Genomic DNA, 22,670 nt, shown 5'->3' with positions numbered 1-22,670 from the left:
TATATTGATAGTTTATTGGTTATTATCAGTGAAATATATAACAAGTGGCATACAGAAATTCCATCTCTCATGTATCTAGATTTGTAAAAAGCGTAAGAAAGATGTAAAGATCGAGGTGGAGGATCGTAATGAAGTCTCATGGTTCACGTATTGACATATCATAATTAGTAAAACACTGGCAAACTGATGAAGCATTGGCAGACTGATGAAAGACTGGTAGACTGTCTCCTTACTTGACAAGAGTTGAGTCGAAAGCGGTCCACCTTATAAAATGTCCCAGGCTAACTTTCAAACTTGACCCCCCTTGCCCTACCGCCACAATGTTGGTTCACTTTCCCTCTTCTATAGGTAACAGTTTGGTTTTTGCTCCCGAGAGCTGGTTGCTTGTGTGCCCCTACCACTAACTAGAACAAGCAATAATCGGCAAGCTGCTACGACACATAATTACTGTGTGGCCATCGACAACTCAAGAGTGGGCCATTTTGATACCTGCTTTTTTCCCTGCACGTCGAGGCTTTGGAACTCACTACCTTCTCATGTCTTTTCCAATAATTATGACCAGGCACATTTCAAAACATGGTCTTTCACGTCATCCAAAATTCGTAAATACTTTTCCCTTGTCTTTTCTTTTTCCGTTTCTCTATATTTCAATGACGGCCCAGCCTTGATGTGGACTTTTGTCCATGACCGGAGCCTTCAACACAGAAAAATAATGGTGAAAGACTGGCAGACTGATGGTCTGGTAAACTGATGAAAGTCTGGTACACTGATGAAAGACTGGTAGTCTAATGAAAATCTGGTAGACTAATTAAAGACTGGCAAACTGATGAAAGGCTGGTAAACTGATGAAAGTCTGACAGACTGATGAATGACTGGCAGACTGATGAAAGGCTGGTAAACTGATGAAAGACTGGCTGGCTGATGAATAACTAGCAAACTGATGAAAAACTGACAGACTGATGAAAGACTGGTGAAGATGAAAGATGAAGATGATATAAATATATGAATTTCTTTGGTGCACCACTAAAAAAGTAAAAATATCTCGCAATTCACTTTCATTTTCATTCACATCACCCTTGACGCTCACTTTCTCCCATGCTTTCACACATTCCTGCGACTCTTGCTTCAGTCGTAGTGCTACCCCTTCCGTGGCTTTCGTCATCACACTAAACCCTGACTCTATTCCTAAGAGACTCCCATCTACATCTACACCCCAGCTTGAGCCTTCGAGAAGGATGAGCAGTCTTCGCTTGGCTCCTTCTGTTGTTCCATCTTTTGGTCAATGTGTTCAGGTTTGGTCACCTTGGTCACCTTCCTTGAAAAACACATAGACAGACTGGATAGAGTCCAGTGTCGAGCTGCCAGGATGACTCCCGGACTGAGAAGCAAACCTTACAAGCACCGATTAAACGACCTGAATCTATTTACGTAGCTTAGAAAAGAGATAGTAAAAAGAGTTGATCTAATACAAACATTCAAAATCATCAAAGGCTTTGATCATTTAGATCTAACAAGCTACTTAAGACTTGATTCCTCTTATTTCACTCGTAGTAATGGAAACAAAACTCGTAAGCCAACGCTATACCTCGAGTGAGACGAAGTTCTCTTTCTTCAACAGGATTGTTAACAATTGGAAGGATCTGCCAGTTGGAGTGGTTGAAAGCAGAACCATAGATACGTTTCAGAACAGCTTTAATAACCACTTTTCCTGAAGACCAAAACTTACATTACTTGTGCTTTCTTAGTTATACTGATCTGTGTGTGGGTTATTCTCTCTCAGTTACCTGTATGACTTCTGATTTCCATTACACAAATCTGTGAGTTCCTGGTATCTTCCACTATCACAACAACCTCGAAGGACCTAATGGTCTGTTGCCGTTTGTATTCCTTCTTATTCAAGGCTTAGTAAAGGGGGAGGGGATGTTTATTCTCCCACACACGCCCCTTCAACAAGCAGAGAATACGTGAGAACTAAATCTTCTTTCTCCTTATTCATATATATATATATATATATATATATATATATATATATATATATATATATATATATATATATACATATGCACAATCACCATTGGAAAGAGAAAATAAGAACAGTAAGTACTTTCGCCTATCACATTTTCTTTCCAGTGATGACTGTGCATATACCTTCACGTTGAAGGTTCTGTGTGTGTGTGTGTGTGTGTGTGTGTGTGTGTGTGTGTGTGTGTTAGTCTTTAAGCTGAGCACCAGGAGTGGGCGAGAAATCAGAATAACTGTAGCATTCCTGGATACCATCATAAATTAGGAGCTTGTTAACATACAGCTGAGGCCGGTTGTCGCGAGGCAATGTATTACGGCGCCGCTTCCGATACAAATTAAAATTAAGTGGGGCTCAGGTAAAGGAAAATGGTAAGATATGATTGGAGAGCAAGGGGCCGGGGGAAACTTAAGTGCCATTACGCCTTCAGCACGATAATGTTTCTTTAGTGGTGTATTAAGTTGTCAGCGAAGTCCCTGAATACCACCTAGATCCTGCCACACCACTGGGGATACCTACCTAGTGGTGCAGGGGGGGTGAGGCTGGTGCTTCCTCACCACCACCACCAGTAACCTGAGTGAGGCTGGTGCTTCCTCACCACCACCACCAGTAACCTGAGTGAGGCTGGTGCTTCCCCACCACCACCACCACCACCAATATCCTGAGTGAGGCTGGTGCTTCTCCACCACCATCAACCTGAGTGTGGCTGGTGCTTCTCCACCACCACCAATAACCTGAGTGTGGCTGGTGCTTCTCCACCACCACCACCACCAGTAACCTGAGTGAGGCTGGTGCTTCCCCACCACCACCACCAGTAACCTGAGTGAGGCTGGTGCTTCCCCACCACCACCACCACCAGTAACCTGAGTGTGGCTGGTGCTTCTCCACCACCACCAGTAACCTGAGTGAGGCTGGTGCTTCTCCACCACCACCACCACCAGTAACCTGAGTGAGGCTGGTGCTTCTCCACCACCACCAGTAACCTGAGTGAGGCTGGTGCTTCTCCACCACCACCAGTAACCTGAGTGAGGCTGGTGCTTCTCCACCACCACCACCACCAGTAACCTGAGTGTGGCTGGTGCTTCTCCACCACCACCACCACCACCAGTAACCTGAGTGTGGCTGGTGCTTCCCCACCACCACCACCACCAGTAACCTGAGTGAGGCTGGTGCTTCCCCACCACCACCACCAGTAACCTGAGTGAGGCTGGTGCTTCTCCACCACCACCAGTAACCTGAGTGTGGCTGGTGCTTCCCCACCACCACCACCACCACCAGTAACCTGAGTGAGGCTGGTGCTTCCCCCCCCACCACCAGTAACCTGAGTGTGGCTGGTGCTTCCCCTCCACCACCACCAGTAACCTGAGTGTGGCTGGTGCTTCTCCACCACCACCACCACCAGTAACCTGAGTGTGGCTGGTGCTTCCCCACCACCACCACCACCACCAGTAACCTGAGTGAGGCTGGTGCTTCCCCACCACCACCACCAGTAACCTGAGTGAGGCTGGTGCTTCTCCACCACCACCAGTAACCTGAGTGTGGCTGGTGCTTCCCCTCCACCACCACCACCAGTAACCTGAGTGAGGCTGGTGCTTCCCCTCCACCACCACCAGTAATATCATTAATAATCAGCATGTCACTAGGGATGACATTAGAATGCCATGATAATTGGGTGCTGGCCTTAAAGGGCAGAGGGGCGGTAATCATATGTTAATGAAGGGAAGACTGCACCAGACGGAAATTATGAAGATTGCCCAGACACCTTTACTTGATTCAATTAATTCTTTCTTGAGTTCAGAATGTTAAGGTAAGATCTATAGTGTTAGTATAGTTGATGGTACGTCAAGGTAAGGTAAAATCTATAGTGTTAGTATAGTTGATGATAGCCAAGGTAAAATCTATAGTGTTAGTATAGTTGATGATAGCCAAGGTAAAATCTATAGTGTTAGTATAGTTGATGATAGCCAAGGTAAAATCTATAGTGTTAATATAGTTGATGATAGCCAAGGTAAAATCTATAGTGTTAATATAGTTGATGATAGCCAAGGTAAAATCTATAGTGTTAATATAGTTGATGATAGCCAAGGTAAAATCTATAGTGTTAATATAGTTGATGATAGCCAAGGTAAAATCTATAGTGTTAATATAGTTGATGATAGCCAAGGTAAAATCTATAGTGTTAATATAGTTGATGATAGCCAAGGTAAAATCTATAGTGTTAATATAGTTGATGATGGCCAAGGTAAAATCTATAGTGTTAATATAGTTGATGATAGCCAAGGTAAAATCTATAGTGTTAATATAGTTGATGATGGCCAAGGTAAAATCTATAGTGTTAATATAGTTGATGATAGCCAAGGTAAAATCTATAGTGTTAATATAGTTGATGATAGCCAAGGTAAAATCTATAGTGTTAATATAGTTGATGATGGCCAAGGTAAAATCTATAGTGTTAATATAGTTGATGATAGCCAAGGTAAAATCTATAGTGTTAATATAGTTGATGATAGCCAAGGTAAAATCTATAGTGTTAATATAGTTGATGATAGCCAAGGTAAAATCTATAGTGTTAATATAGTTGATGATGGCCAAGGTAAAATCTATAGTGTTAATATAGTTGATGATAGCCAAGGTAAAATCTATAGTGTTAATATAGTTGATGATAGCCAAGGTAAAATCTATAGTGTTAATATAGTTGATGATAGCCAAGGTAAAATCTATAGTGTTAATATAGTTGATGATAGCCAAGGTAAAATCTATAGTGTTAATATAGTTGATGATGGCCAAGGTAAAATCTATAGTGTTAATATAGTTGATGATAGCCAAGGTAAAATCTATAGTGTTAATATAGTTGATGATAGCCAAGGTAAAATCTATAGTGTTAATATAGTTGATGATGGCCAAGGTAAAATCTATAGTGTTAATATAGTTGATGATAGCCAAGGTAAAATCTATAGTGTTAATATAGTTGATGATAGCCAAGGTAAAATCTATAGTGTTAGTATAGTTGATGATATCAAACCGTTCATCTTGATAAATACTTGGCCTGCTATCTTAAGGTTACAGTACAGATGTAACACAAGCAACGAATCAGAAACGACGTCGCAAAAAAGACGTGTGAGAAACATAAGGAAAATTGGAAAACTGGTCAGTAAAAGATGACCTAGACAGGTTTAAGTGTGTATAGTTAACCCTCGATTTCTGGGATTAAAAGGGGGTAAGGCTGCCTGCTACAATCGCCAAGTATTGTATACACTAACCAATGGATGAATATAGAGTATATGCATACCACTGTATAATGTATAACATCAATGATATAATGAATAATCACTACTAATATAGAATAAAATATCATATTGCTATAAAATTATATGAATAAATGTATTGTATAATGTTTTAATTAACTAACCTGGTAGTTCTTGTAGATAAGTTGGTAACTGCTTTGATGTACAGTGGAAAGTCTGGACTAAGACGACCCACAATCTGGGCAGTGCACAATGCTTCACTTCCCGCTAACACTTCCCGAAGGTTCCTTGTTGCTAGCAGCCTCCGCGTCCTTGATGAAACCAACGGTCCATCCGCTCGTCGCTGCACCAACGTCGAACTTTAAAAAAAAGCAGATGATTGAGCTTTTCTTTGCTAACATCCGGGAAAGTTCACCTCATAACACCGTACACGAGAGCATCACACACCACCCCGAGCTTCTCGTTAAGTTAGAACGTATGATTTATATTCAAGTATGACATGTCTTTTTTCCCTCACATTCCTCTAGGACCCAAAATGGCTATAACAAATACAAAAGGTATGTGATAAAGCCAAAAAAACTGCTTAGTAGGGGGAAACGAAACACGAAACGGCACACGAAATAACAGTACTGCTTTCTCGTCAACAAATGTAAACACACTGGGTATGCCACACCCACATACTGCGCATGCGTCCACCGGAAGCGTGTATCGAAGATTTAATATTCGAAACATTTGAGCATGTTCGACCACACGAATACAAACTGCCACTGGCGGATTTGGTTCGGTATTTCACAGATTTACTTTGTGTGTGTGTGTGTGTGTGTGTGTGTGTGTGTGTGTGTGTGTGTGTATATATATATATATATATATATATATATATATATATATATATATATATATATATATATATATATATATATATATATATATATATATATGAACGCGCACCTTCACAGAACCTACAAACCTCTAACGGCCAGGATCGAACCCGGGACTCCTGCGTAACATGCGGGAGCAATCATAGCCTAGCGGTACCGCTCCGCCTGTTACGCAGGGGTCCCGGGTTCAATCCTGGCTGTTGGAAGTTTTGATATATATATGTATATAATTCCCCGCGTTAGCGAGGTACCATTAAGAACAGAGATATATGAGCCTTAGAGGGATTATCCTCACTTGGCCTCCTTCTCTGTTCCCTTTTTGGAAAAGTATAAAAAGGGAAAGGGAGGATTTCCAGCTGACCAGCTCCCTCCCCCTTTAGTCACCTTCTACGACACGCAAGGAATACTTGAGAAGTATTCTTTCTACCTATCCCCAGGGATACCTATTCCCAGGCTTTTTATAATATTCATTCACACTGTGTGCCACTTGCCTCCTAGTCATACTCTTAACTGCCACAACACCCACTCTTGCATCCCGCTCTCTCGCATCGAAATAACTGACGCACTCACTCACCTTCTCCCAAAACATTCGTCTCTCTTCCTCACTCCTCTCGTTACCAGGTTCATGTGCACTACCAATCTCTTACATATCTAGTCCACATTCACTGTCACCCACATCAGGCTAGAGCTCATTTCTTTACACTTTCTCACACATTCCTATAACTGCTTCAGCAGTAATGCCCTCACATTAACCCAGATCTTGCCCCTAGTACATTATTCCCAATCCATTTTTCCCACTTCCCCTTGAACTTAATGTCACTCAAAGCCAGGACAGCCACTTTCCACTCCTCAAAACATACTACCTGTCCTCCCTTTTCCTTCTCCTGGTTACATCATACACATTCATGTACAGGAAGACCATAATACATGCAATCGGTTGCCCGCGCCGTCTCAGATACTGTGTGAGAAATATAAAAGACGGAAGGAAATAAACACACTCTCTCCACACTCACCTGGGGTTAGAGGGTCAAGCTCACAAAATACCACAATGGTCTGGGATTAGGGAGGTCACAAAGGCTCTACCACAATCATCTGGGGTTAGAGATGTCACGAACTCTCTACCATGCGTAACACGGGTTTAATGTATTGACACATCTTCTACCACACCTTACATGATGTCATAAATTTCCAGTGACACTAACAATGGACCAGAGGTCTACCAGATAAACCAATTACTGTAGTTATCTGGTGGTCACAAAGCGTTCGCCGAGCCTCTCTGGTCGCGGATCCCACCCTTACCATCTACCAGAGACTGGTAGAACTCTCCCAAGTCCCTGGCGCGGGCGTAGAGAGGTATGTCACGATAACAGACTCCTAAGTGTCTTCCTAACCTTTGTTCCATCTCATCATGAATCCCAAGTGTCTCTTGGTAAGGAGCCAGAGGGCAATAGCACGTCAGGGGAGCCTCCTGCACCCTGGACGGTATCAGCTGTTGGCACCGTCCCAAAGTCCTCCCTGCACCAAGCGGCCATAAACTGAGGCGGACGATGGGATCATTGCATCAGGCAAGCCCAGCATCAACCACTGACTTATTAACGACCACGATACATGATGCTCTCTCTCTCTCTCTCTCTCTCTCTCTCTCTCTCTCTCTCTCTCTCTCTCTCTCTCTCTCTCTCTCTCAAACTTTCCTCTTCCTGTCATCCTCCTCTCTTACTCTCCCATCTCTGTCACCCTGTCTCTTACTCTAGCTCCTTCTCCCCCTACTTTTCTCTCTCACTCTCCCTTCCATTTCACCACCTTCCCTCTTCTTTCTTTTTTTTTAATGGTGACTGACATGATACAGGCGGATAACATGGCCCCAATCAAGGCAATCTTGGGTGAAAGAATAAAACTGAAGACAAGGCAAATAGAAGTTAATCAGGGCTCGCACGTGTGTGTAGACCTGACTGTAAAAGGAAGAAAGGTTATACGAGGAGGGAAAGACGGAAGGAGGAAGAGAATTCCACAGGTTAGTTGTCTGAAGGAAGGAGGACGTATCACAACAGCCACTCCTCGATACCCAGGTGATCATCAACCTACCCAGTGATCATCAACCTACCCAGGTGATCATCAACCTACCCATATGATCATCAACCTACCCAGGTGATCATCAACCTACTCAGGTGATCATCAACCTACCCAGGTGATCATCAACCTACCCAGGTGATCATCAACCTACCCAGGTGATCATCAACCTACCCATATGATCATCAACCTACCCAGGTGATCATCAACCTACTCAGGTGATCATCAACCTACCCAGGTGATCATCAACCTACCCAGGTGATCATCAACCTACCCAGGTGATCATCTCAGCCCCTTCCCACCTTGATGGGTGTCCATATTTGTCTATGTGGACAACAAACGCATTCGATGTCCTGTGTTGACGTATATCAGTTATATGTTCACTGTTGTCTATAGCTCGCCCTGTTTCGCTGTATCACATGGCCCAACATCCAATACATGGTATACCGTAAACTACGCTATCCTCGTTGATACTTTTCCCCACTTCTCGTATTCAGTGCATCACCTGTCTTCATCCCTGACGATGTAGCAAGGTTTATCCCCTTCTTCTGTAAGTATCCATATGTGAGGCCTTCCCTGAACTGGGGACTGTTATATACCTCTTGTTCTCTGTGTGCTTATCTCAACATTATACATATACAGTGCTATTGTATGAAGGCAAGAGGAGCAGAGGTAAGTGTTAAAACTACAGAGATTTCAGTTTGTTGAGTGTACGTGGGAAGTTGCATGGGAGATGCGTAATTGAAAGGGTGAAGGCATGTACAGGGCATCAGACTGAGGAGGATCAACAGTTTCAGAAGTGGTAGAGGATGTGCGGATCAGGTGCTTGCTTTAAAAGGTACGTGTGGAAGATACTTAGAGAAATAGCAGGATTTGTATGTGGTATGTATGGATCTGGAGAAAGTATATGACAGGGTTGACAGAGACGCCCTGTAGGAAAGGTTGCTTACCAAATGGCGTCCTAGCTAAGTCTCTTCCTTGTATATCAACTGACTGTTATATTTCTTTCTTTTATTTCCCTGATGATGTGATTATTACACGAAAGTGCACCTGGGAACTTATCGTGTTTCATTTTCCCCGTGGACTCAGGAATATACTTGATCACGCGCAAAATTGTGATCCTTTCCAATATATATATATATATATATATATATATATATATATATATATATATATATATATATACTTCTATGAATATGACTAATACATGGATCATTCCCTTGCCTCCCATGGGGAAGATAATCCAGATACTAATTAGAGGAAATATAGCAAATTATTGCTATACCGTCACACTTCATCCAGGTCCTCTCTATACGTCTAGAACGACTACAGAGTCAAGGACCCAAACATTTTCGTGGACACTAATAAACTCTGTTGCTGGTAAGATAAAGGTGACAAGTGGCGGTGATGTACGAGAACTGGACCAGGAGGGAAGACTTTGTTGCAGGTCGAGAGTGGGAGTGAACCGACCTGCTGGTGAGGGTGTTGCAGCCAGGGTGGGAGAGTGATATGACCTGCTGGTGAGGGTGTTGCAGCCAGGGTGAGAGAGTGATATGACCTGCTGGTGAGGGTGTTGCAGCCAAGGTGGGAGAGTGATATGACCTGCTGGTGAGGGTGTTGCAGCCAGGGTGAGAGAGTGATATGACCTGCTGGTGAGGGTGTTGCAGCCAAGGTGGGAGAGTGATATGACCTGCTGGTGAGGGTGTTGCAGCCAGGGTGGGAGAGTGAACCGACCTGCTGGTGAGGGTGTTGCAGCCAAGGTGGGAGAGTGATATGACCTGCTGGTGAGGGTGTTGCATCCAAGGTGGGAGAGTGATATGACCTGCTGGTGAGGGTGTTGCTGCCAAGGTGGTGTATGAGGACATCAAGGCGTGAGGTGACATCCTGGTGTATGGAGACGTCTTGGTGTGAGGAGACATTTTGGTATATGGGGACTTCTTAGTGTGACGGGACATCTTAGCATGAGAAAACATCTTTAAACGTGGAGATGGTGTGGTGTGAGGGAACACCTTGTGTGTGGAGGGCTTAGAAGTGTGGGTACATATTGGTACGTGAAGATATCTTGGTGTGTGCGAGCGCCTCGGTGTGTGGGACTCCTTTGTGTGTGAGGACATCTGGATGTGTAGGAAGGTCATAGCGTGTGGGGTTATCTTGGCGTTTTGTGACACTTTTGGTGTGTGGGAACATAGTACTATGTGTAGGTGTGTATTGGACCCAACCTCTCATTCCTGCATTTCATTCTATAGGATTTTGAATTTGCTGGTACAATTTGTATCTATATCCTTATTAGTGTATGGGCAACCCTCCCGCTGAAGAGTTTTTTCCTCACACACCTAGGTACACTATTCTCATTTAACCTCCACTTATGTCTTCTGGATCATCGAACTCGAAAGCACTGAGGATCTATGTAACTACAGCAGTCATGTCTCCCCTTATCGTGTTCTCTTCAGTTTTCTCTTCCTTCTTGTTACCCACCACTCACATCCGCTACCATTCTTGTTACATTTCTTGCACCCTTTCCAGCGGTTCTATGACTCTTCAGGTAAGAATACCAAATATCGCTGCCTATTCCTCCTTAATACGCGTATGCATTTCCTTTCTACCCCCGTATTTCTCTGTGTCCAAAAAAGAATTTGACATTGACCAAGATATAGGTCGCCTCCCTCATGATCCTTCTCATGTGAGGTTTGGTTGACAAGTTCCACATAATGACGTCAGCCCCCAGGTCCTTGCTACAGTCTACCCCAGGTCACTTCTACAGTCAACTCCCAGGTCCTTGCTACAGTCCACCCCAGGTCACTTCTACAGTCAACTCCCAGGTCCTTGCTACAGTCCACCCCAGGTCACTTCTACAGTCAACTCCCAGGTCCTTGCTACAGTCCACCCCAGGTCACTTCTACAGTCAACTCCCAGGTCCTTGCTACAGTCCACCCCAGGTCACTTCTACAGTCAACTCCCAGGTCCATGTTGGAGCTCTACTCATATAATTTCTTTCCTTTGATGTGATCTTCACAGTTTGGTCTGTTTAACCCCCCTCCTATCTTGATGACAGCGTGTTCCAAGGTCATAATGTTTCATTAACCATCTCTCTTTGATATATGCTTTGAGCGACATGGCTCGAGCAGAACATACCTCAGTCATGATCATTACAGGTGAAAGGAATAAAGGGCAAGAAAAAGAAAGATGAAATTAATTCCATCTCCTCCAGTGTTTGTAGGGCTCATTCTGAAAGGTAGAAAGGTACCAGGAAGAAGGAAGGACGAGAGAAGGAAGAGAGTTCCACATCTTCGATGTACGAGGGAAGTAGGTATCCTAACAGTCAGTCTTTGGTGTGTGGAGTCCTTAGGCCTCTTTCCAGTATTCTGCAGACCCTCTTACTTGCACGTCTTTCACAATCATAGTTTCAGCAAGCATCATTCACGGATGATTCAACCTGATGCGATAAATCATTACCTATATCAGATACAGCAGTCATCCCACTTGTCCTACTCACTCTTCTTGCAAAAGCTCCTGTCATGTCCTCTTTCCCTCCTTGTTACGTAGTTTTCAGTTCAATTAGGTAGCTCTTCTCTGATCCCAACAAGGATGTCCAGCTTCATCGTTAACGTATGATGGATGGGATCAAATTCTTCTCGGTAGCTCAAGATCACACAAAACACTGTGTGTGTGGAAGTCACACGGTGTTTGGAACCAACGTGGTGTGGAGAGCTTTTGATGTGTAGATGCGTGTTAGTGTGTGGAGACACCCTCATAACAGGAGTAATATTCGTGCGTGTAGTCAACTTTGTGAGTGGGAACGTCTCGCCCTTTGGAAGCATGTTGTTGTGTGGGAGGGGCCGGCGTCTTAATGCTTGGAGGCCTTTTATGCGTGGATGTATCTTGGTTTCTGGAGGCGTCTTTGTGTCTGGGGAAGTCTTGGTGTGTAAGGATATTTATTCGTGGAGGAACATTTTCTTGTGTAAGGACGCTTCAGCGTGCGGAGACTTCTTGTAGGTGGCATTGCTGGATGGGGTCATTTAAGTCCGTAAGGAAAGTTCCTGATGAGTGAGTTGCGTGAGGGTATGGAAGGGTGTTTTGTTGTGTGGGGTGGAGCGGTGGTGCGTGATGACGTGGTGGTTTGTGAGGGATAGAGGAGGAGGGCGTGGTGGCAGGTGGGCACGTCTTGGTCTGTAGGGATGCATTGTTGTTTGAGGCCATTTGAGTAGAGTGGACCTTGATGTTTGTGGTGTGGTGGGATACCCTAGTGTGTGGGACATCCAGGGATGTGGGAGGCTTTTCAGTCATGCAGGTGATGTTGGTGGGACTGGAGAGTCTTGGCGGTTACGGGCGTGTGGCAGTGTCTTGGTCAGTTTGTGATGATGGTGTGTGGAGGAAGGCTTATGTAGGAAAGATCGGGGTCAACATTATTTACCTGGGATTCTAATCATTCCCAAAGAATTTGCTCTGCTTGTTCATGACTGGTCACATGTCCTTCCCAGGGTTGGTACACCTGCTGGAGGAGACTAACATCTGACGTCATTTCCTCTTGCAAGAAACTGGTGACCGAGAGAGAGAGAACGATGTATCTGATCATGTATTATACATGTCTTTGATGGAGCAAATACAACTCGGGAAAGAGCTGCAGAACGCAGGAGGACAACGAAGAGAACTTGTGCGGAAGGAGTTGGAGAGAACGCGGGAAATGTGAGAGAAAGAGGGAAAGTGAGACCTAGAGGAACTGAAGATGGAAGGTGAGGAACAAGTGAAATAACTTGAGATGTCTCCCGATGAACGGTGACGTCACCAAAAGAACAGTGGTGTCAACAAAAGAATGGTGATGTCACCAGAAGAATGGTGATGTCACCAGGAGAACGGTGATGTCATTAAGCCACCTGATCGTTCACACGGGATCTATCGAGAGAATTTTAAAGAACTGAATCGTCTTACCCGTGTCTGAGATCCGGCACGTGCCTGATCCAGACCAGATACTGACCGACCAGTTTACGGGGAAATACATACTTCAGCCCGACTGACGACGAAGACTGGCAAGTACCGCCACATGACCAGAGCGGAGAAGCTACAAGGCTCTCCCCGCTGACCTCGGGCTCCTCTTACTGGTCAACGGAGTTCCCTCCGTAACTGCCACTGCCATTCTGAATAGAGAGTAATGAGCCCAGTTTCGCACGAGTGGGCGGGAGTCGGCCACAACCTGCCTGATACTCTGGGTTTATTCTAAAATCTCTCTCTCTCTCTCTCTCTCTCTCTCTCTCTCTCTCTCTCTCTCTCTCTCTCTCTCTCTCTCTCTCTCCTCTCCCTCAGGAATGTGTTGGAGCGGGCGAGGCTGGCGGCCGAGCCATCACAGTGTCACTTGGGTCAAGCCTATTGTGAAGGACGGTGTGTGTGTGTGTGTGTGTGTGTGTGTGTGTGTGTGTGTGATCTTCAGGACAAGGTACAGAAAAACAGTCGATGTCCCTCGTCTTCCTAGCGAGTCGCGGTCGATCCTCGGGTCAAGAGGATGTTATCATCTCCCCCAAGCGATGCACCACACTTCCTCCGCCAACAAACTGAGTTGGGGAAAAACTATATAAAACAACCAGATCGACCGTTGAGAAGTTTTCAACCATTTGAAATCGCGAATTTTTAGTGAACGAACGATAATACGAGCGAACTTGTACCACAGATTCCTTCTACCTGCTGATGCCTCTGTCTGAAGACAACACAAAGAGCGGTTTCGCTACTGACGCAGGGTGGTGACATGCGACCCTTAGCTTATGCCTGGAGGAGGAAAATTCCCTGACGTCGGGAAAAAGTGTCAGGCAACAGTATGGTGGGTACATACATAAGGGTTCGCTTTACCTTTGTATCATAAGCCTCGAGCTTATCTCCAATCTGCTGGGGAACTGAACTCACAGACGTATGAGATGGACTCCTACTGCAGCCTCACACTACCACGATCATAATAACTAACACTCCGAAAATGTTGGAACTTGTTTCCGAAGCGGATTGAAAACATGAGCGCGTATGTTTCTCAGTGCCCCGTGAAAGAGAATCAGAATTATTCTCTGCCAAGGGAAGGGTACAAGGGAAGGACATAATCATAAGATGTATGGTTTTTGAAGTGTCTCCCGGGTGCGGGAAGCATGGTCACAACTCCACTGAGGTGAGACAGGCAATACTTACACAGTTGTGTGCTACTACACACAAGTGTAAGATCATGTTTGGTATGGCACAAGAATGCTGTGACACAAGGTCTCCGGAAGGTCTACGGAAAAAGCAAGTAGTTGGTGGGTAGTTTTAACATGGGAGGCAGCGAGGAAAGGAATAGTTTGGCAGTTCAGCCTTAGGTGATACGGTGGGCCACACGTGACACTGCGAAGCTGATTCTTATTGGTCTTTCTCACCGGAGTCAAGGTCTGAGAAGTGAGGGAGGAAGCGAGCAAACCATAGCATCTTGGAGAGGCCAACCACACTCTCTTCCTGGGTTGTCGCTCCTGCTTGAAGGAGATGTTTACGCTAGAGCTGCCATGACTCACTCTGGAGCTGGACTGTCATTCTCCACTGAAGCAGCTTCGACCTGTCACTTTCGCTCTTTGGACGAGGTACTTCGTGGAGACCGCGCTGACGAAGCCCAGCCTCGGGACGCCCCGGGTACAGCTGGGGAGACAGATGGACACCGGTGTCTCCCGTGCTTTCTTGGACCGCCTTAGACTGTGTTGCTGTCATGGCGCACTTCTCACATATGGTTCTTGAAAGGTACAATCTGTTAAGGTTCCTTCAACCCAGTGTTTGCTGTACTGTTAAGGTTCCTTCAACCCAGTGTTTGCTGTACTGTTAAGGTTCCTTCAACCCAGTGTTTGCTGTACTGTCAGAAATAGATGTGACTTTGATTGCAAGGTCTGGCCACGATGTGTGGTAGCTTAAGGCAACAGTTATTCAGTCTAATGCGAGATATGTTGTCTCATGTGTAGGAGTTCAGTGATGTACAGTACACGTACTGAGATCCTGCTCATGTACTGTTGTCCACGAGACAGGATTATCCTGATTTTTTGTTGTACTGTTGTTGATCATTTGACCTTTCTACTGTAAATACGAGTAAATATCATACAATTTTATTTAGATTTTTTATGTCCCATAAAGATTTGCCTTATTTTTCACACCATGAAAATGCTGTTCCAAGTGTGTACACCCGGTAGTGGGGAGGTGTGTAATCTGGCAGTGTGTACATCTGGCAGTTTATACACCTGGAAGTGTGTACACCTGGCAGTGGACAGTAACATAAAGTAGCAGTTTCCGCTGCAGCAGAGGTGGCAGTGTGTACATCTGGCAGTTTGTACACCTGGATATGTGTACACCTGGCAGTGGAGAGTAACATACAGTATTAGTTCCTGTTGCAGCAGAGGTGGCGTCTTGGTGTGGCGTGTCAAGCTTGACGTGGAAGCATGGCTGGGTGTGAGGGACACTGGCGTGTGAAAGCATGATCGTGTGCGGAAGGCTCTTGGTTGTGAGGACGTCTCGGTGTGTGGGGACTAATCAAGTAGTGCGTTTCGTCGCATGTAAGGACCCTTGGTGTGTGGGGGTCATCTTGGTCTGTGGGATTCTTGGTCGTGTGGTGACCTTCGTATAATTACTGGTAACTGTTCCATATGTTAACAATCGTGTTAAGGAAAATGTACTTAAGTCTCATTTGAGGTCAATCGAATTCCCACGAGTTTGTAACCATTATACTATGAGTAAAATAAGACGAATCAAGTCTTAGTTAACTCGATAGATCAAGATCATGAAAATCTTTGATCATTTTGGATACTTGCATTACATATCCTCTTGACCTTCTCTTTTCTAAGTTAAATGTAATCTGTTCTCGTAAGATTTCTTTCTCAGTCTGAATCTCATCTTGGTGGCCTGACGCTGTGCTCTCTCTCCATTCTGTCCGTCTGTCTGTTAAGGTAAGGTGACCAAAACTGAACACAGTATTCAAGATGTGGACGAACCAATGAATTATAAAGGGTAAGGAATGATTTCCCTAGCCTTCAATTCCAAGGCCCTGCCTATGAATCCAAGAATTTTGTTCGCTCTTTTCACTGCTTACTTGGTTTTAGGTCACCAGGGACCATTACACCCAAGTGTTTTACCTCATTTACCTTTTGCGTTTCAAGAGAATTCGTAATTTAGCTCGCCTTTTCGTTTTCATTAACGCCAGGTACAACTTTGCACTTACTGATATCAAAATTCATTTACCACTTATGAGCCTTGCTCATTAGTTTGTCTATGTCAGCTTGAAGTTGTAGATGTTCAAGTTCATTTGTAGATTTATTTCCCCAATCTATATCAGCGAATGTTGATATCATGCAATGCAGCCCATTATCAATATCATTAACATACATGAGAAAAAGAACCGGTCCCATAACTGATCCTTGTGGCACTCCACTTGTTACGTCTATCCATTCTGAGACTTGACCATTTAGCACTCATTGCTTACGGCCAATGAACCAGTTCCCTATCCACTGAAGTATAACCTTATCACAATGCCATGTGACCTAGTTTCTGTTACTAACCTTTTTGGATGTGAGCTTATCGAAAGCATTTTGAAAATCTAGATAGATAGATAGATAGATAGATAGCATTAACTGCTTTACTTTCGTCATGCATACTGAATACATCACAAAAGTAATGAGCCAGATTTGTCAGACATAAAGGATTTCGTCAAAAAACCACGCTGAGAAGAGTTTACAGCTCCTTCTCGAACGATGGTTTCCATACGTCTTGCAACTATAGACGTTAAGCTCATACGATGATAATCTCCAGGCAATGCCATTACTTTTTTGAATATCTGAGTTACATTGGCAAACTTCCATTCATCTGGAACCTTTCCCGTAGCAAGTGACATTGGAAAGAACAGTCAAGAGCTCTAACACTTTTGTTCCGCCTCTTTTAACACTTTTGTTTCGCCTCTTTCATTGTTCTCGTGTAAAACTTATCAGGGTCTGCTGTTTTTGTTTTTATTTTCATTCCGCTTATTGTTGAAAGTTTGTCTTCGGCTTTTATGTCAATTTGTCCAAGAACGTTCCTCTTTCTTAACAATAACACTGGATTCAGAACATGCGTTGTGGTCTTCGATCGTAAATACAGATGCATAAGAGTCGTTTCATGTTTATGCTACGGTGTCGGTCGTCTTCAACCAAGTCATTGTTTTCTGTAATTAATGGATCTGTTGACTAGGTTAACGACTCTCTTTACTTGTAACATAACTGTAAAACTCTTAACGTTACTCTCTTGTTTTCAGCAATACTACGCATCTTTGTTGACCGTTTATTTTGTCGTATTATTCTGCTCCACACAGGCTGCATTTTCTGACCAAAACGTACGTGTAGACTCACTAAGGCGTCTATCAAAACGCGCAGCTCCCGGTTCATTCAGGTGTAGTTCGTCCTTCACAAACATACCAGAATGCATGTACAAATGTTGCCATACGTTTACGAGCTCGCCTCCCTCCTGAAAAACAGAGGTTCACTAATCTATTATTGACCTTGAACGCTTCGATAGAGCAAGCGTTGCCGCTCCTGGGAAGAATTGACATCATTACCAGTCTTATCTCGTACACGTCGAATAACACAGCGATGTTCATCCAATAGCTTCTCTGACCGTGATGCATTCACGGGCCGCCCAGGGTCGAGCGCATAGGTTCGAATCCTTTTTTTGCGGCAGTCGGTCCACGGTCAACCCAGCTGTTCATCCATCCCTAGGGGTTGGTCGATAAAATGGGTACCTGGCGCAGGTTAAAGTATATTTATAGCGTTAGTGAGATGACTTTGATTAGGGCCTCAGCTGGCCGTGCCGTCTCAGCTGATGTACATGTAAAACATCGTCCATCTTGGCACCTGGTAAACAAAGACGTTTACGGCATGAAGGGTTTCTGGCGTAGAATTCCTCCAGCTGTCCTCGTGTTCGTTGTTGTCAACATCATGAAAAAACCTGAAACCTTTTTTTTTTTCTTTTTTTTTAATGACTAGCATCAAAGGTAAACGGCTTTGGGGGTGTCTCAACACCCAGAGCGATGGTGTCCGACGGTGATGACTGACTCCCTGATTCTCCCAGGAAGCTGGAGGGCGTCTTCCCTCTGTGTTAGAACAGTTATCTTCTCAGCAGCTGCAGTCAGCTTTTCCCTCCAACACAAAACCTACAAATCAAAGGCATCGCAACATTGTTTTTTAAAACTGAACGCCAAACTAAACTACAAACCTCCCACTACACGTAGAACTCAGTTGACCTGCTGGTATGCTGAAAAAGTGAACAGAAATTATATATTCCGGAAAAATAAAGCTTAGCCAAAAAAAAAAAAATGTCACAGAAACGACACGACCTTACGTGTCAGGCTGGCTCACTATGAGTTCCTCAGTCATCAAACCCTGGGCGGTGTTTCCCCAGCACACGTATAAGAATAGTGTTTTCTCCACTCTTTTCCCCCTCGCAATTTATAGCACTTTTTTTTTGGCACTACAGTACGACATACAACCTGCTAAATGACACAAAAAAATGATACAAAAAAAAATTACTTCAAAAGATGCAGCGACAGAACAGTAAAAAAAAAATGAAAATCACAACTGAAAAATAGAAAACAGATCCGCTCGGGTGCATGTGCTGTGAAACACACACGACACTGCTGACTGCTGGGGAAGATGGCTGTGTATCATCACTATTCTTGGTGACACACTTTCGGGTAGTTCCTTCCCAACATCCTGCATTTATCATCAAGCTAATTCTCCCAACATCACCTTCCATTTATTAAGCTATTTCTGGTGTTTATTTGGTACATGACTAAATATATTAGATTCGCTAAGCACGAGGTATCACGAAGAGGATGTTGATGATCGGTTTAATAATTCAATAATTCTATATTATCTTTGAGTAAATCAGTGTTACTCTTGCTAACTTCTAGTTATTCGGTAACTTCCTTTTCTGTAGCGAGTGGCTGAGTAATTTTGTAATGGGAAATGTTGGCTCTGTAGGTAGGTTATGGTGTGGAGGCCAGGGTTATTATGATGGTTGTGTGGGGGAGTCTCGTAGTGTGGGAGTCTCTTGGTCTGTGTGGGGCACACGTTGCTATGTGTGGGGGGGCAGGATGTGAGGACTATCGATCACATGGCTGGCTGGCTGTGGGGGACAGGGGATGGCTAGTGAGGGGAGGCACTTTGAGGACCCAACACCTCTCCTTCCTCAGGAAGCTGAGTGCCTCTCTAAATTAGCGTCAAGATTGTCCATTAAGTTAGGAAACCAGATCCAATGATCAATGTTTGCCACATGAAGACAATCATCAATTAATCAGTGATAGGATATTGGTCCGTCAGAGTAATGAGTAAACCCCTTTGACCTGACCCCACGTGGGATATTTAAGGCTGTCACTTGACCTCAGCAGGCCGGGTAGCGAAGGGGGGGGGGTCGGGGCAGTAACTATGGGTCATGCTTTACCCAAGTACTGCTCCCAGAAGCCGAGTCTCTCTGTCATTATGTGTAACCTCACTGTACACAGTAACTCACTGTGCCTCGAGTTACGTATAATGTACATGTACACAGTAACTCACTGTGCCTCGAGTTACGTATAATGTACATGTATACAGTAACTCACTGTGCCTCGAGTTACGTATAATGTACATGTACACAGTAACTCACTGCACCTCGAGTTACATGTAATCTACCAGTATACAGTAACTCACTGTGCCTCGAGTTACGAGTAATCTACGTTGTGGATTATTTTGAAGTGGAGACATCTTGGTGTTTCAGGAAATCTTGATGTGTGTGTGTGTGTGTGTGTGTGTGTGTGTGTGTGTGTGTGTGTGTGTGTGTGTGTGTGTGTGTGTGTGTGTGTCGTCATGGTTTATGTGGGAATGTTGTTCCGTAAAACCGTTTGTAGTGGGTGATATGTAAGGGGGTCGTTGTGTGTAGGGATGAGATGTGTGGGCATGTTGGTGTGTGGGTGCGTCTTGATGTCTGTGGTTATATACGAGAGGGTGATCACGACCATCTCACAGCCTTATCTGCTGTTTCCAGCATCATTACTGCGTCCATCTATCACTTTCCAGTCCATGTATCGCCACATCAACGATCGTCATCCTGGCCTAACTATCCCCTTCATCCTAACTATCTCCTCACAATGCTTCATCATTTTCCACTTACCACCACCACCTAATGAAGTACGTAGTCAGTTAGTTTTACTGACCACAGTTAATACATACATCAATACATATCTCTCCACAAACAGCAAGTATATACACTGTTATATACATCCAAATGTGCAAATCCGCCACACAACTGCAGTCCATGTATGATATCGGCACAATTAAATCTCTGATTCCTTAAATACATACATACATACATACATACATACATACATACATACATACATACATACATAAACACACATACATACATACATACACATACATACATACATAAGCACATACATACATACATACATACATACATACATACATACATACATACATACATACATACGTACATAATACATACATAATGACACCTATTGGGCAGGAAAACACGTGTACATACGAACATTACGTAACAATCATTCACGTTCTTGGGGGGAGGTGGACATGATAGGTGGCCGGCTGACCACACGTGAGGTGGTGGTGTTGTATAGCACGATCTTAACCCAGGGAGGGAGTCTCCCTCACTGCGTCTCCCTCCATCATCATCCCCGCTACATCCTCCCTCTCTTTATGTCTACTAAACCTCTTGAATTTCAGCCCTCTCTCTCTCTCTCTCTCTCTCTCTCTCTCTCTCTCTCTCTCTCTCTCTCTCTCTCTCTCTCTCTCTCTCTCTCTCTCCTCGTCACACCAAGAAAGAATGATAACCCCTGGATTACCACGTCACCATGGTCGAGCACCACTCTCTTATATTGTGAGTATCGACTTTATCATCCAGTGACGTTAACATGGTCTTACCTCCAACAAAGGCCTATGACCCACAGCTCTCGTGTTAAGTGACGCGGAAGTCATGACTTTAACTTGTACCCGATACATAAATTTCATACTTTACGATACTTTATGACTCCTATACCGGTTAGGTTACTTAATACTTATAACGTACGTTATGACCGCCATACTAGTCAGGATATAGCCTTCAATGTTGCCATATCAAGCGTATTGATGGTTATCCAAGGCTTAAGAGAGTAACCCAGACACGACCCTTAACTCGTAGGTAGGTTGTAAACAGCAACCACCCAGGGAAGTACTTCCCTCCTGACCTGCCGAAGTGATGTCCGGAGACATCTTACATCCTCCGTGCGGGTCAGTGGCCTGCCGTAGCATGAGTACGTTCTCACATCTGGGCCGGTTGTGGCTCTGCTGCCTTAGTTGACTGACATAGCGAGCCGTAAGCAGTTCGACTTATAAGCTCTTCCAGGTTGATTTCAAAAGTCGACCCGCTTGCCCTACGGCGCAATGTTGGTTCACTTTCCTTTTTCTATTGGTATTACTTTTTTTTTTTTCTCCCGAGTGCTGGCTGCTTGTGTGCCCCCACCACTCGCTAGACCACGCAATACTCGGCAAACTGCTTCGTCATATGATTACTGTGTGGCTGTTGGCAACTCAAGGTGGGCTGTTTTGATAACTGTTTCTTTCCTTACAAGTCGAAGCTTTGGACCTCTACCCTCTCATGTCTTTCCCAATAACTATGACCTGGCACATTATCAAAGACAAGTTTTTCACTTCATCCATTATTCGTAAACCCCCTTTCCCCTGTCTCATCATATTCCCTTTCATAAACCTCTCTATATTTCAGTTAAGGCCCGGCCTTGATGTGGACTCTTGTCCGTGGCTGGAGCTGCCAACGTAAAAGAGAAAAACAGAAGTTGCTCAAGGAAGTAAGACCCTCCTGACCCAGTCCGTGAGCCAGGTAGATGGTGAGGACCACCATCCAGGGGCACCACAGTTTGATAATACCAGTTCGTCTGTTGACACAAACAATTAATGAAAATAATGAGTAAACTTTCGAATGTGGTACTCTCTGCCATCACTTACATATATCCGAAGTTTACGTTTGACTCCTAAATATGGGATACTAATAGCTTCAGTATGTGGTGTAGAAGTTGTTAATGCTGACGTATTATATGTAAGCCAAACCTGGCAGGAATATGTATGTGGACGTCAGGTACTAGCAGGAAGAAACACACATGACTATATCAATTTCAAAAAATTTTCAGACAGATGTTTACACCATAAAAATTCACCACATTTAAGGATTTAATCAAAGGTTGTACGAATATTTTATAAGTGAAACATGTGTTTCCTGTAATCTTGGCGTAAGACTCTTGAAATATGTGTGAATTACTTTACTGGCGGTCAGACAGATGACATTAAGTTTGTAATTACCAGTTGCTTCTGCTGGTCGTCTGCCTTCAAACATTTCGAGGACATATGTAGCAGAATGGAGACTGATGATGGAGTAATTGACAATGTTTGATGATAT

At 44.1% G+C, this 22,670-nt stretch overlaps 1 long non-coding RNA gene across 2 annotated transcripts in view; it reads right to left on the bottom strand.

Annotated features, from left to right (window-relative positions):
* Positions 1-5,896, bottom strand: part of LOC139751592 (uncharacterized) — a 139,318-nt gene extending 133,422 nt beyond the window's left edge. For both annotated transcript variants that reach the window (XR_011713373.1, XR_011713374.1), the window contains exon 1: positions 5,430-5,896. This is a non-coding gene — a long non-coding RNA (uncharacterized lncRNA). The remainder of the gene's footprint in view (positions 1-5,429) is intronic.
* Positions 5,897-22,670: the final 16,774 nt, after the last annotated feature.

Source organism: Panulirus ornatus, chromosome 11 (assembly GCF_036320965.1).
Source record: "Panulirus ornatus isolate Po-2019 chromosome 11, ASM3632096v1, whole genome shotgun sequence".
In the NCBI taxonomy this organism is placed as follows: domain Eukaryota; kingdom Metazoa; phylum Arthropoda; class Malacostraca; order Decapoda; family Palinuridae; genus Panulirus; species Panulirus ornatus.
This window is presented reverse-complemented; position numbering and strand designations above follow the sequence as displayed.